Source organism: Rana temporaria, chromosome 4 (genome assembly GCF_905171775.1).
Source record: "Rana temporaria chromosome 4, aRanTem1.1, whole genome shotgun sequence".
Taxonomy (NCBI): Eukaryota; Metazoa; Chordata; class Amphibia; order Anura; family Ranidae; genus Rana; species Rana temporaria.
This window is the reverse complement of record NC_053492.1, coordinates 472044906-472057681: the sequence shown is the minus strand read 5'-3', so window position 1 is coordinate 472057681 and position 12776 is coordinate 472044906. Positions and strand designations below refer to the sequence as shown.

General features: G+C 48.0%; 1 protein-coding gene across 5 annotated transcripts in view; it reads left to right on the top strand.

The window, feature by feature from the left end:
* MDGA1 (MAM domain containing glycosylphosphatidylinositol anchor 1) overlaps positions 1–12776 on the top strand; it is a 424007-nt gene that overhangs the window by 153990 nt on the left and 257241 nt on the right. The window lies entirely within an intron of this gene.

Here is a 12776-nt window from a genome sequence, read left to right as displayed (position 1 = left end):
ATTGGCCCTCCTATGACTCATCCCCCCCTCCCTTCCTGGGAAACTCTCACGAGAGTGAGATTAAGAGAGAGAGATTAAGAGAGAGAGAGCTGTGTATGATGTCATAAGCCTAGGCTAATGACCAGACAAGAAACAGGAAGTGGGCTGTATAAGGGATTTACTGGCAGAAAAACTAAAATATTTTACTATCCAAAGTTAAAACAACAACAAGGGCAGAAAATTTTATAGATGCAAAATGAAAAAAAATTACTGAAGGTCTGCTTTGAAAATATGCACTGTCACTGTACTACCGACACTGGCAGGGAAGGATCCATGCCTTCCTTAATGACAAAATGGCGATCTGCCCTGTTTACAGATCAGTGTTTTGTCTGTGTATAGAAGGAATTAACGGGTGCCGGAAGTGCAGGATCACGTATATACAGTGGGGCAGATTCAGGTACGACTTGCCCCTTTCTTACGGAGGCGCAGTGTACCGTTTTAACACTGCGCCTCCGTAAATTTCCTGCGCTACGCTTGATTCACGGAGCAGTAGCTCCGTAAATTGCGTGTGCGCTCCGGAAAACTGCCCGGCGTAAGGGCGCGTAATTTAAATGATCCCGTAGGGGGCGTGGATCATTTAAATTAGGCCCGTTCCCGCGCCGAGCGTAGTGCGCATGCTCCGTCGGGAAACTTTCCCGACGTGCATTGCGGTAAATGACGTCGCAAGGACGTCATTTGCTTCAAAGTGAACGTGAATGGCGTCCAGCGCCATTCACGATTCACTTACGCAAATGACGTTAAATTTAAACTTTGCGACGCGGGAACGACGGGTATATGTAGCATTGGCTGCCCCTGCTATCAGCAGGGGCAGCCTTACGCAAAAACCGACGTATGCAAACGACGTAAACTGCGTACGCAGGGCTCGCGTAGGGTTGTGAATCGGCGTTAGTATGCAATTTGCATACTATACGCTGACCAATACGGGAACGCCCCCTAGCGGCCATCGTAAGAATGCAGCCTACGATATGACTGGCATAAGAGCCTTATGGTAGTCATATCTTAGGCTGCCGTCGGCGTAACGAGGTTCCTGAATCAGGAGCATTCGAAACGCCGGCGCAAGTAAGCAATTGCGCTGCGTAACTATGGTTACGCAGACGCAATTGCTTCTTGAATCTGGGCCAGTGTGTATATATATATAAAGCCCGGAACAGCTGCCACTGGACTCCGCCTAAGTCTGATTAGAAGAAATAGAACTAATACATTTCACATGTAATGGAAGCGTCCTGTTTATTCTAGGGTGACCAGACATCCCCGGTTTCCAGGGACAGTCCCCGGATTGAGGACACTGTCCCTGGACAAAGTCTGGCCCCAGTTTTGTCCCCGGATTGGATTTGAACAGGGGCTGGGACAATTTCAAAGACAGTCAGTACAGAATAAAAAAAATCTGAATCCCCCTCCGCTCCTACTAGCTTAGGGGGTGTTTTTTCATTATCTGATGATCATGTGCTGGTCGGACCGGAGGGAATATTTCTTCAGTTTCGGGTGTATGCCCGTTCCGCCCGCATGTTCTTCTGCCTTAACTCAAGTCCCGGCCAGCCGTCTGCCTATCTCCTTGCCTTCCCTGGCAGAGTGATCTTCCTCCGCTCCCCACCCAGTAGTAGCCGAGGCCCGGAGAGTAAGACTTGATGACAGGCTGTAAGCCGGGCGGCGGCGATGGGCAGAGAGTCGCTGATTGCCGCCATTACTAGTGAAAAAAGAAAATATGTCCCCGGATTTCATTTAAAAAATCTGGTCACCTTAGTTTATTCTGCTGCTCCGTCTGACCTTCCATCTCTCAATGTCCCAGCAACGCCCCACTCCGGCCTGGCTATAAAACAAATACATACTGGCAACTGACCTATGATTTCACATCTGATCCGCAGGGGCGGTTACCATAATACTTCCTTATAGCCATAGACCCATGTGAATGTACAATGTATATGTAAAGCGCTGCGTAAATTGACAGCGCTATATAAGTACCTAAATAATAATAATAATAATATCAGATTTCTTCCATGGTACTGCATTTATTTATTTACTTATTTATTATTATTATTCAATTATTTTTTTTTTCATTTTGAATATAGTAAGCAAAGTCTCTTGTAATACCATGGAAGAAATCTGATATATGGGTATAAGGAAGTATCATGGGTACCGCCCCTGCGGGTCAGATGTGAAATCATAGGTTAGTTGCCAGTATGTATTTGTTTGTAGCCAGGCCGTAGTGGGCGTTGCTGGGACATTGAGAGACGGAAAGGTCAGACGGAGAATAAACAGGACGCTTCCATTACATGTGAAATGTATTAGTTCTATTTCTTCTAATCAGACTTTTATCAGCGGAGTCGAGCGGCAGCTGTTCGGGGCTTATGAAATTATTCAGCGATTTCTGAGCTCCGTAATGAATAATTCTCACTCTCAGGGTCCTCCGTTTCTTCATCTTAAGTTGTTTCCCACCAACTTACCTGGACGACCGCGGACCCGGTGTAGAGCCGGTGTAGAATAGAAATGAGGAGCTCTCATTTTACCGAGGCTTATTAGAGCGCAGCTTGTTAATCCGGGTTAAAGTAGAATTCTGGTTAAAATACACTCACCGGCCACTTTATTAGGTACACCTTGGTATTAGCAGGTTAGGTTGGACCCCCTTTCGCCTTCATCCTTCGTGGGATAGATAGAACAAGGTGCTGGAAACATTATTCAGAGTTTTTTGGTCCAAAGTGACATAGTTACATAAAGCATCACGCAGATGCTGCAGATTGAATAAAAAAAAGAAAAACATTTTAAACGCGCCCCGACGAGCTTGTGTGCAGAAGCGAACGCATACGTGAGCAGGGCCCGCATATGAAAACGCTGTTCAAATCACACATGTGAGGTATCGCCACGATCGGTAGAGTGAGAGCAATCATTCTAGCCCTAGACCTCCTCTATAACTCAAAACATGCAACCTGTAGAATTTTGTAAACGTCGCCTATGGAGATTTTAAACCACTTAAGCCCCGGACCATATTGCTGGTCAAAGACCAGAGCACCTTTTGCGATTCGGCACTGCGTCGCTTTAGCTGACAATTGCGTGACGTGGCTCCCGAACAACATTGGCGTCCTTTTTTTCTAACAAATAGAGCTTTCTTTTGGTGGTATTTGATCACCTCTGCGGTTTTTAGTTTTTGCGCTATAAACAAAAATAGAGCGACAATTTTGAAAAAAAAATGAATGTATTTTACTTTTTGCTATAATAAATATCCCCCAAAAATATATAAAAAAACGTTTTTTTTCCTCAGTTAAGGCCGATACGTATTCTTCTACATATTTTTAGTAAAAAAAAATTACAATAAGCGTTTATTGATTGGTTTGCGCAAAAGTTATAGCGTTTACAAAATAAGGGGTAGTTGGTATTTTTATTAATATATATTTTTTTTACTAGTAATGGCGGCGATCAGCGTTTTTTTTCGGTACTGCGACAATACGGCGAACACTTCGGACACTTTTGACACATTTTTGGGACCCATTGGCATTTTTATAGCGATCAGTGCTATAAAAATGCATTGATTACTATAAAAATGCCACTGGCAGGAAGGGGTTAACACTAGGAGGCGGGGGAAGGGGTTAAGTATGTTCCCTGGGTGTGTTCTAACTGTAGGAGGGGGTGGACTGGACATGGGGGAAATGACTGATCGCTGTTCATACATTGTATGAACAGAAAATCAGCATTTCTCCCCCTGACAGGACAGGGATCTGTGTGTTTACACACACAGCTCCCGTTCTCGCTCTGTAACGAGCGATCGCGGGTGCCCGGCGGTGATCGCGACCGCCGGGCACACAAACGGGAGTCAGGAGCGAGCAGGGGGCGCTTAGAGAGCCGACGTAGGGCTACGGGCTCTCGCGCAGGAGAGCCGCCCTGCCGCCGTAGAACTGCGGCGGCTGGTCGGCATCTAGTTAAGGGTAAAGTTTGTCGCCATTCCACGAGCGGGCGTAATTTTGAAGCGTGACATGTTGGGTATCAATTTACTCGGCGAACATGGGGCCAGATCCTCAAAAGGGATACGCCGGCGTATCTACTGATACGCCGTCGTATCCCTGTTTCTATCTTTGGAACTGATCCACAGAATCAGTTTCACAAAGATAGGCAGAAGATCCGGCATGTGTAAGGGACTTACACTGCCGGATCTTAGGATGCAGTACCGCATCCGCCGCTGGGGGCATTTCGAGTCGAAATGCCACTTCGCGTATGCAAATGAGCACTTACGGAGATCCACAAAGCGGTTTAGCTTCGTGAAATCTCCGTAAATTCTTACGTTGCAATCGTAAAATTAGGGCTGCTTTTACAAAGTGTAAACTGTTTACACCTTGTAAAAGTAGACCCTTCTTTGCAGCGACGCTGATTTATTTATTTATTTATTTTTTTTCCCGCCGTATCTTTTTTTTTTTTCCGACGCAACTTTTTTTTACCCGGCGCGATTCACAAAACACGGCGTAACGTAATTTCGCGCTATGCCCGTCGGGAAAATGACGTCACGAGCATGCGCAGTACGTCCGGCGCGGGGAGCGCGCCTAATTTAAATGAGACTCGCCCCATTTGAATTGGGAACGCCTTGCGCCGGCCGGATTTAAGTTACACAGCCGAAAATTTCTAGGTAAGTGCTTTGTGGATCGGGCACTTAGGTAGAAATTTTGCGGCAGTGTAACTTAAATGGCAATATTTAAGTTACGGCGGCTGGCTGTGGATCTGGCCCATTATTCTTAAAATTGGGCTAACTTTACTGTTGTCTTATTTTTATATAGAGAAAAAAGTGTATTTTTTTACCAAAAAGTGCGCTTGTAAGACCGCTGCGCAAATATGGTGTGACAGAAAGTATTGCAATGACCGCCATTTTATTCTCTAGGGTGTTAGAAAAATATATATATAATGTTTGGGGGTTCTAAGTAATTTTCTAGCAAAAAAAAAAAACTGTTTTAAACTTGTAAACACCAAATCTCAAAACGAATCTCGGTCCTTAAGTGGTTAATAAAAGAGTCACTAAAACAAAGCAAGTATTTTTCTTCGTAAGATCCAAGGTGACAGCTGATTGGCTGATACAGCTTATTGCACTTTGTTCGCCGCATCTTCCGTTGCCGTAATAAATAAAACCATTATGGCTCAGGCCAGGAAATAAGAATTGGAGGTGACTATCCAGCCAAACCGATCGTTTCCTATTTATTGCTTTCCTGATGACTTCAGTGTCCTCCTAAAAGGTTCTGGGATAGAATTTAGGAAATTCGTATGTTTTTTTTTTAATAGGGAGTAGCTGTAAATCCTTTTAGCTGGCGGGTCTCTGTGAGTCATCATCTATGATGGTAGGCAGAGGCGTAACTAGAAACTTCAGGGCCCCGGTGCAAGGAACCATGGGCCAGAGTCACATAGAATTGCGGCCGTGTAACGTAACCCGTTTAGTGTTAGTGCCCAATCCACAAAGCACTTACCTGTAAACTTGCGGCGGTGTATCGTAAACACGTCCGGCGCAAGCCCGCCCAATTCAAATGGGGTGGGTACCATTTAAATTAGGCGCGCTCCCGCGCCGGACGTACTTGCACATGCTCCGTTCGCAATTTTCCTGACGTGCTTTGCGCAAAATTACGGCGGTGCGACGTGTTTGTGAATTGCGACGTGCGTAACGTACTTACGCCGGGAAAAAAAAAATTCAAAAGGGACGCGGGAACGACGGGCATACTTTAACATGGTGGAGTAATTTTACACCATGTTAAAGTACCCCTAATTTTGCGTCGGGAAACTAAGACTTGCGCCGACATAACGACGGGAAAAAACCTTCGTGGATCGCCATAACTGCTAATTTGCATACCCGACGCTGGAATACGACGCAAACTCCCCCCAGCGGCGGCCGAGGTACTGCATCCTAAGATCCGACGGTGTTAGTCAATTACACCTGTCGGATCTTAGGGCTATCTATGCGGAACTGATTCTATGAATCACCTGCATAGATAGAACAACAAAAAGTAAAAAAAAAAAATGTTGTTGCGTCAAGTAAATAGATACCAAACAGTGCCTGGTCGCAAGTGCGACCTTGGTGACCCAGGTAGTTCCGCCACTGGTGTCAGTAGTTTTTTTATTTTTGTTATTTTATTTATTTTATTATTTTTTGACTGTTTTTACTTGATTTATTTATGTATTTATTGATTTATTTTTCAATTTTATTTTTTATCATAAAAAAAAAAAAATACCGTATATACTCGAGTATAAGCCGAGTTTTTCAACACATTTTTTTGTGCTAATAATGCCCCCCTCGGCTTATACTCGAGTCACCTTTTTGTGTCTGATCTCCCGGACAAGTTTGTTGTCCGGGGGACCTATGGTGGCGAGCAAGAATTTTCCAAGCCGGGCACCCTTCCATAGACCCCCATGTTAAACGGTAATTTCTCTGGTGACTTTGGGGAACCGGTACCGGCCGGTCATAGGTCCCCTGAACCTGGAACTTGGCACACAGTTTCTCCCCTATAAGGCCCCGTACTCACGACCAAACATGTCTGCTGAAACTGGTCCGCAGGCCAGTTTCAGCAGACATGTTTGGTCGTGTGTGGGCGCGAGCGGGCCGAATTCCAGCAAACATTTGCCCGCCGGGCCTTTTCCCAGCAGACAAATATTCCTGGACTTGTTTTAAAACAGTCCGCTGGAATTCAGCCCGCTCGGACATGTACGGTCGTCAGTACAGACCTACCGTACATGTCCAGGCGCCCGCCGTCCCTCGCATGCGTCGAATGACTTTGACGCATGCGTGGAAGCATTTTAAAGGCGGGCCGCCCACGTCGCCGCGTCATTGTCGCGGCGACACCGCGTCATCGACGCGGCGACACCGCGGACACGCCCCGCGTATTGTTTACGCGCGGACTTCTGTACGATGGTGTGTACAACCATCGTACAGAAGCCCTCTGGCAGACATGTATGGTGAAAACGGTCCGACGGACCGCTTTCACCATACATGTTTGGTCGTGAGTACCCGGCCTAAGTGTGCAAAGTTTGTTGTCTGGAGGACCTACGGCTGGGGAGCACAGATTTTTCAAAGCCGGGCACCCCTTCCATAGACTCCCATGTTAAACTACAGTCTAGTCATGGACACAGTGAGGCATGAACACAGTGAGGCATGGGCACTGTGAGGCATGGGCACTGTGAGGCATGCACATGGACACAGTGAGGCATGCACATGGACACCCTAGGCTTATACTCGAGTCAATACGTTTTCCCAGTTTTTTTGTGGTAAAATTAGGTACCTCTGTTTATACTCGGGTCGGCTTATACTCGAGTGTATATGGTAAATAAGGACCCTCATTCGGGGGCTTTAGTGAGATATCAGGGGCCTAAACAGACCTCTGATGTTTCACCTTTGAGATAGAGAAAGGAGATTGAGGACACCTCAATCTCCATCTCTGCAGCCTCAGCACAGAGTGAATGAACAGGAGTAGCTGTGTACAGAGCTTCCTGTTCATTTGTAAACTGAAGCATAGTAAACACAGTTTACTATGCCTCCATTATGAATGGAAAAAAAAGGATTGCTGATTCTATTCATTAAGACAAGGAAGGAGTTGGTAAATGTATCATTTCCCGCTCTCCATCCTGACATATTCCCCCCTCCCCTCTTCCGCATTCTGCTATGGGGGAGGAGAGGCAGGGAGAGAGCGGGAGTCTGTCAGAAATTCCAAGCCAATGATTTATGACTGGGATATGCTGATTGGCCGTAGTCTGGGGATACCTCACATGTGTGGGACGATCTCTGTTTGCGTACGTGCGGGGCTGGCGCGCATGTTTTCGCCTTTGTGCATGAATGCGGGGGGGGGGGCACATTAAAAATATTGTGCAAGATAGGAAATTGCAACTACCATCATTTTATTCCCCAAGGCTTCTGTTTCAAAAGATATATAATTATTTATGGGGTTTTACATCATTTTCTTGCAAATAAAAAAAATTAAGATTTTACTATGTTTCTAATATTTTTTTTTAAAATTGCTCTAGATTTCAAATAGTTAAATAAGAATAACAAAGAAGGGGGTTGAGTTTGTGTGAGTGATAGCATGAAAACACTGTTTTCTGAACATTGATGATCAAGCTGCAAAATAATTGAAGCTAATTTAGCTACCATATATACTTGAATATAAGCCGAGGCACCTCATTTTACCCCCAAAAAATGGGAAAACGTATTGACTTGAGTATAATCCTAGGGTGAGAAATGCAGCAGCTACTGTAAGTGGAAAAGAGGGTCAACAGTGCCCATCTGAAGCCTCACTGTGCCTATTTGCAGCCTCACTGTGCCCATCTGTAGCCTCACTGTGCCCATTTGCAGCCTCACTGTGCCCATCTGTAGCCTCACTGTGCCCATCTGTAGCCTCACTGTGCCCATCTGTAGCCTCACTGTGCCCATCTGCAGCCTCACTGTGCCTATTTACAGCCTCACTGTGCCCATCTGTAGCCTCACTGTGCCCATCTGCAGCCTCACTGTGCCTATTTGCAGCCTCACTGTGCCCATCTGCAGCCTCACTGTGCCCATCTGCAGCCTCACTGTGCCCATTTGCAGCCTCACTGTGCCCATCTGCAGCCTCACTGTGCGCATTTGCAGCTCACTGTGCCTTACTGTGCCCATTTGCAGCCTCACTGTGCGCATTTGCAGCCTCACTGTGCCTCACTGTGCACATTTGCAGCCTCACTGTGGCCATCTGCAGCCTCACTGTGCCCATCTGCAGCCTCATGTACCTGATCTCCCAGCGCTGTGACATGCAGTCTAGTAGGCGGCCGTCCAGTGTAACAAAGCAATTGATATGAGGAAAGACGGGATGGACAGCCGCACTCCAAAAAAAACATAAGGTTGTCTTTATTGTAAAAAATGGATAAAAAATGCACTACAAAACAAGCAGAACACAGGGAAAACAGCCTACGCGTTTCACACTCCGATTAGTGCTTAGTTATGGCTCAGTGTAACAAAGCCCCGCCTTCTCCTCGTCCGTGACGGAACACTGACTCAGTTTCCCAACAGTGAGTCAGTGTTCAGTTTTCCGCCTATCACGGACAAGGACGAGGAGAAGGCGGGGCTTTGTTACACTGGACGGCCGCTGACAAGACTGCACGTCACAGCGCCGGGAGGTCAGGTTCATGAGGCTGCAGGTGGGCAGAGTGAGGCTGCAGATGGGCACAGTGAGGCAGGGAGACTCGAGTATAAGCCAAGGGGGGCTTTTTCAGCTCAAAAAAATGTGCTGAAAAACTTGGCTTATACTCGAGTATATATGGTAATTGTCAGATTTTAACACCTATAACACAGGAGAGAGACCATAATATGTGGCACCCCCTAGAGGGCGATCAGGGGGGGCTTTGTGAATAACTGGTAAAGGGATTTGGAAGATCTAGGATGGCGTTCCCGGGAAATAGGTATAAAAGCCTGGGGGTCAATTTCTAAGGCCCCGTACACACGAGGGGATCTCCGCTGGAAACGGTCCGCCGGACCGTTTCCAGCGGAGATTCCTCCTCCGGATTTGGATCCGATGGCTTGTACTCACCATCGGATCAAAATCCGTGCGGAATTCATCCTCGGTGACGTGTCGCACCGTCGCCGCGATGATGACGCGGCGACGTGCGCAACGCTGGAAGGTAAGTACTTCCACGCATGCGTCGAATCATTACGACGCATGCGAGGGAGGGGAGCGGACGGATTGATCCGGTGAGTCTGTACAGACCACCGGATCAATCCACTGGACCCGATTCAAGCGGATAAATTTCTTAGCATGCTAAGAAATTTATATCCGCTTGAAATCGATCGGGCTGAGAAATGTCCGCGGATAAATATCCGCTAGGCCGTACAGACGACCGGATTTATCCGCTGGAACTAATCCGCAGATCAATTCCAGCGGATAGATCCGGTGGTGTGTACGAGGCCTTAGTGTATTCAGCATAATATTTTTACATTTTCTTGCTTCAGCGCCCCCAGTGGCAGGGAGGGTAGCGACGGCGTGATTATGGCGGTGGCGGGGGGGGGGGGTTGGACCGTTGTGAGATGGACGGTTTAATGCAAAGTCTCTGACAGGGGAGTGAAAGCCGATATTAACTGCAATGAATGCCGCGCCACAAGTGTCTGTCGGCCTCTCCGGAGACAAATGCTTTTGTTTCGGCATTAGCATGAATGTTTAAAATGTTAATGCGTTTCCTCGCAATCCGTAGCGGAGGAGGGGGGGCGGTAATAGGCCGCTTGCTATGAGCTGTCACACCGGAATGGTCTTGTTAACTCAGAGCCGGGAAGGTAAATTTTCTCCAATATCTCTTCTAATTCGGCATTCGGCTCGGTTGGGCCGAGGTCTGAGGTCACACCACCACACGAGATACACCGAGATAATACCCATACAGGGGCACATGGTCAGCAACAATACTCTGATACTTTGTAACATGTAATTTCAACCGTCGGCCACTTTATTAGGTACACCTGTTCAATTGCTCGGTAAGACAAATTGCTAATCAGCAAATCACGTGGCAGCAACTCAGTGCATTTAGGCATCTAGACGTGGTGAAGAAAGGGGATTTAGGTGACTTTGAACGTGGCATGGTTGTTGGTGGCAGACGGGCTGATCTAAGTATTTCTGGGATTTTCCCACACAACCATCTCTCGGGTTTACAGAGAATGGTGGGGAAAAGAGAAAATATCCAGTGAGCGGCAGTTGTGTGGAGGAAAATGTCTTGTTGATGTCAGAGGTCAGAAGAGAATGGGTAGACTGGTTCCAGATAATAAAAAGGCAATGGCCCAGATTCACAGAGAGCAAGGCGCACATTACGCCGCCGTAGAGCAAACACTGTACGCTACACCAACGCAGCGCGGAGAGGCAAGCATTGCATTCAGCAAGCCAGTGCTCCCAACGCTGCGCCAGCGTGGCGTGGATTTCGAAGGTGTGAACCCATGCAAATGAGGTGTGACCCCATGCAAATGATGGGCCGAGCTCCAGACAGATACGTATCACGAACTGCACATGCGCCGTGACGTGGACGCATGCACAGCACCCCCATGCGCCTGCTCACAACCACGCCGGCACAACTGCCTAAGCTGCGCCGGATCACTGCGTACACCGTGAACATAACGTACGCCCAGTCAGACACACGTCCAACGCACAATACGCCGGCTTGTGTTCCCTGGTGTAGACCTGTGCATGTCTGTTGCCGGGTTGCACCTCATTTATGGGGAATAACTTTATGCCGGACGTACAACTTACGCGCATCTCGCGTAGCATGCACCGGGCACACGCACGTTCGTGAATCGGCCTATTTGCCTCATTTGCATGTTTGAATGGCTAATCAATGGGAGCAGCACCATGCGCCCAGCCCATATGTGCGCCCACCCTACGCCGGCGTGTGCAAGCTACGTCGGCAGGGTGTAGCCTGTTTTTAGGCGCATGTTGGTTTGTGGGTCTGGCGCACACATACGCCGGCGCACATTTGCACTTACGTCGGCGTAAGGTGTTATACGTCGGTGTAAGTGCTTTGTGAATCTGGGCCAATATCTTTATAAATGATATTGGGTCTGGGATCAAAAGTAACATTTCTGACTTTGCAGATGACACCAAGCTATGCAGTGGAATAACGTCCTCACAGGATGTCACCAATTTACAAGCCGACCTCAATGCTCTGTCTAATTGGGCGACTATGCATGGCAGATGAGGTTTAATGTTGATAAATGTAAAGTTCTGCACTTGGGGGCTAAGAATATTCATCATACATACTAGGGGGGGTACAACTGGGGGGATCCGTAGTGGAGAAGGATCTGGGGGAGTCCGTAGTGGAGAAGGATCTGGGGGGTCCGTAGTGGAGAAGGATCTGGGGGGGTCCGTAGTGGAGAAGGATCCGGGGGGATCCATAGTGGAGAAGGATCTGGGGGAGTCAATGGTGGAGAAGGATCTGGGGGGATCCGTAGTGGAGAAGGATCTGGGGGGATCCATAGTGGAGAAGGATCTGGGGGGTCCGTAGTGGAGAAGGATCTGGGGGGTCCGCAGTGGAGAAGGATCTGGGGGGGTCCGTAGTGGAGAAGGATCTGGGGGAGTCATTGGTGGAGAAGGATCTGGGGGATCCGTAGTGGAGAAGGATCTGGGGGGGATCTATAGTGGAGAAGGATCTGGGGGATCCATAGTGGAGAAGGATCTGGGGGGTCCGTAGTGGAGAAGAATCTGGGGGAGTCCGTAGTGGAGAAGAATCTGGGGGAGTCCGTAGTGGAGAAGAATCTGGGGGAGTCCGTAGTGGAGAAGAATCTGGGGGAGTCCGTAGTGGAGAAGAATCTGGGGGAGTCCGTAGTGGAGAAGGATCTGGGGGAGTCAATGGTGGAGAAGGATCTGGGGGAGTCAATGATGGAGAAGGATCTGGGGGGATCCGGTGTGGAGAAGGATCTGGGGGGGTCTGTAGTGGAGAAGGATCTGGGGGAGTCAATGGTGGAGAAGGATCTGGGGGGATCCGGTGTTGAGAAGGATCTGGGGGGATCCGTAGTGGAGAAGGATCTGGGGGGGATCCGTAGTGGAGAAGGATCTGGGGGGGGGATCCGTAGTGGAGAAGGATCTGGGGGTTTTATTTGATCATAAGCTCAATAATAACATGCAATGCAAAGCTGCGGTTTCCAAAGCGAGCAAAGTCCTTTCTTGTATAAGAGAGGTATGGACTCCAGAGAGAGATATAATTTTGCCCCCCCTGTTCAAATCATTAGTGTAGCGCCCTGCTTCTGTTGATCAAGCGCTGTTTTAAATTTAGTGGGGGGTCTGGGCTGTTAT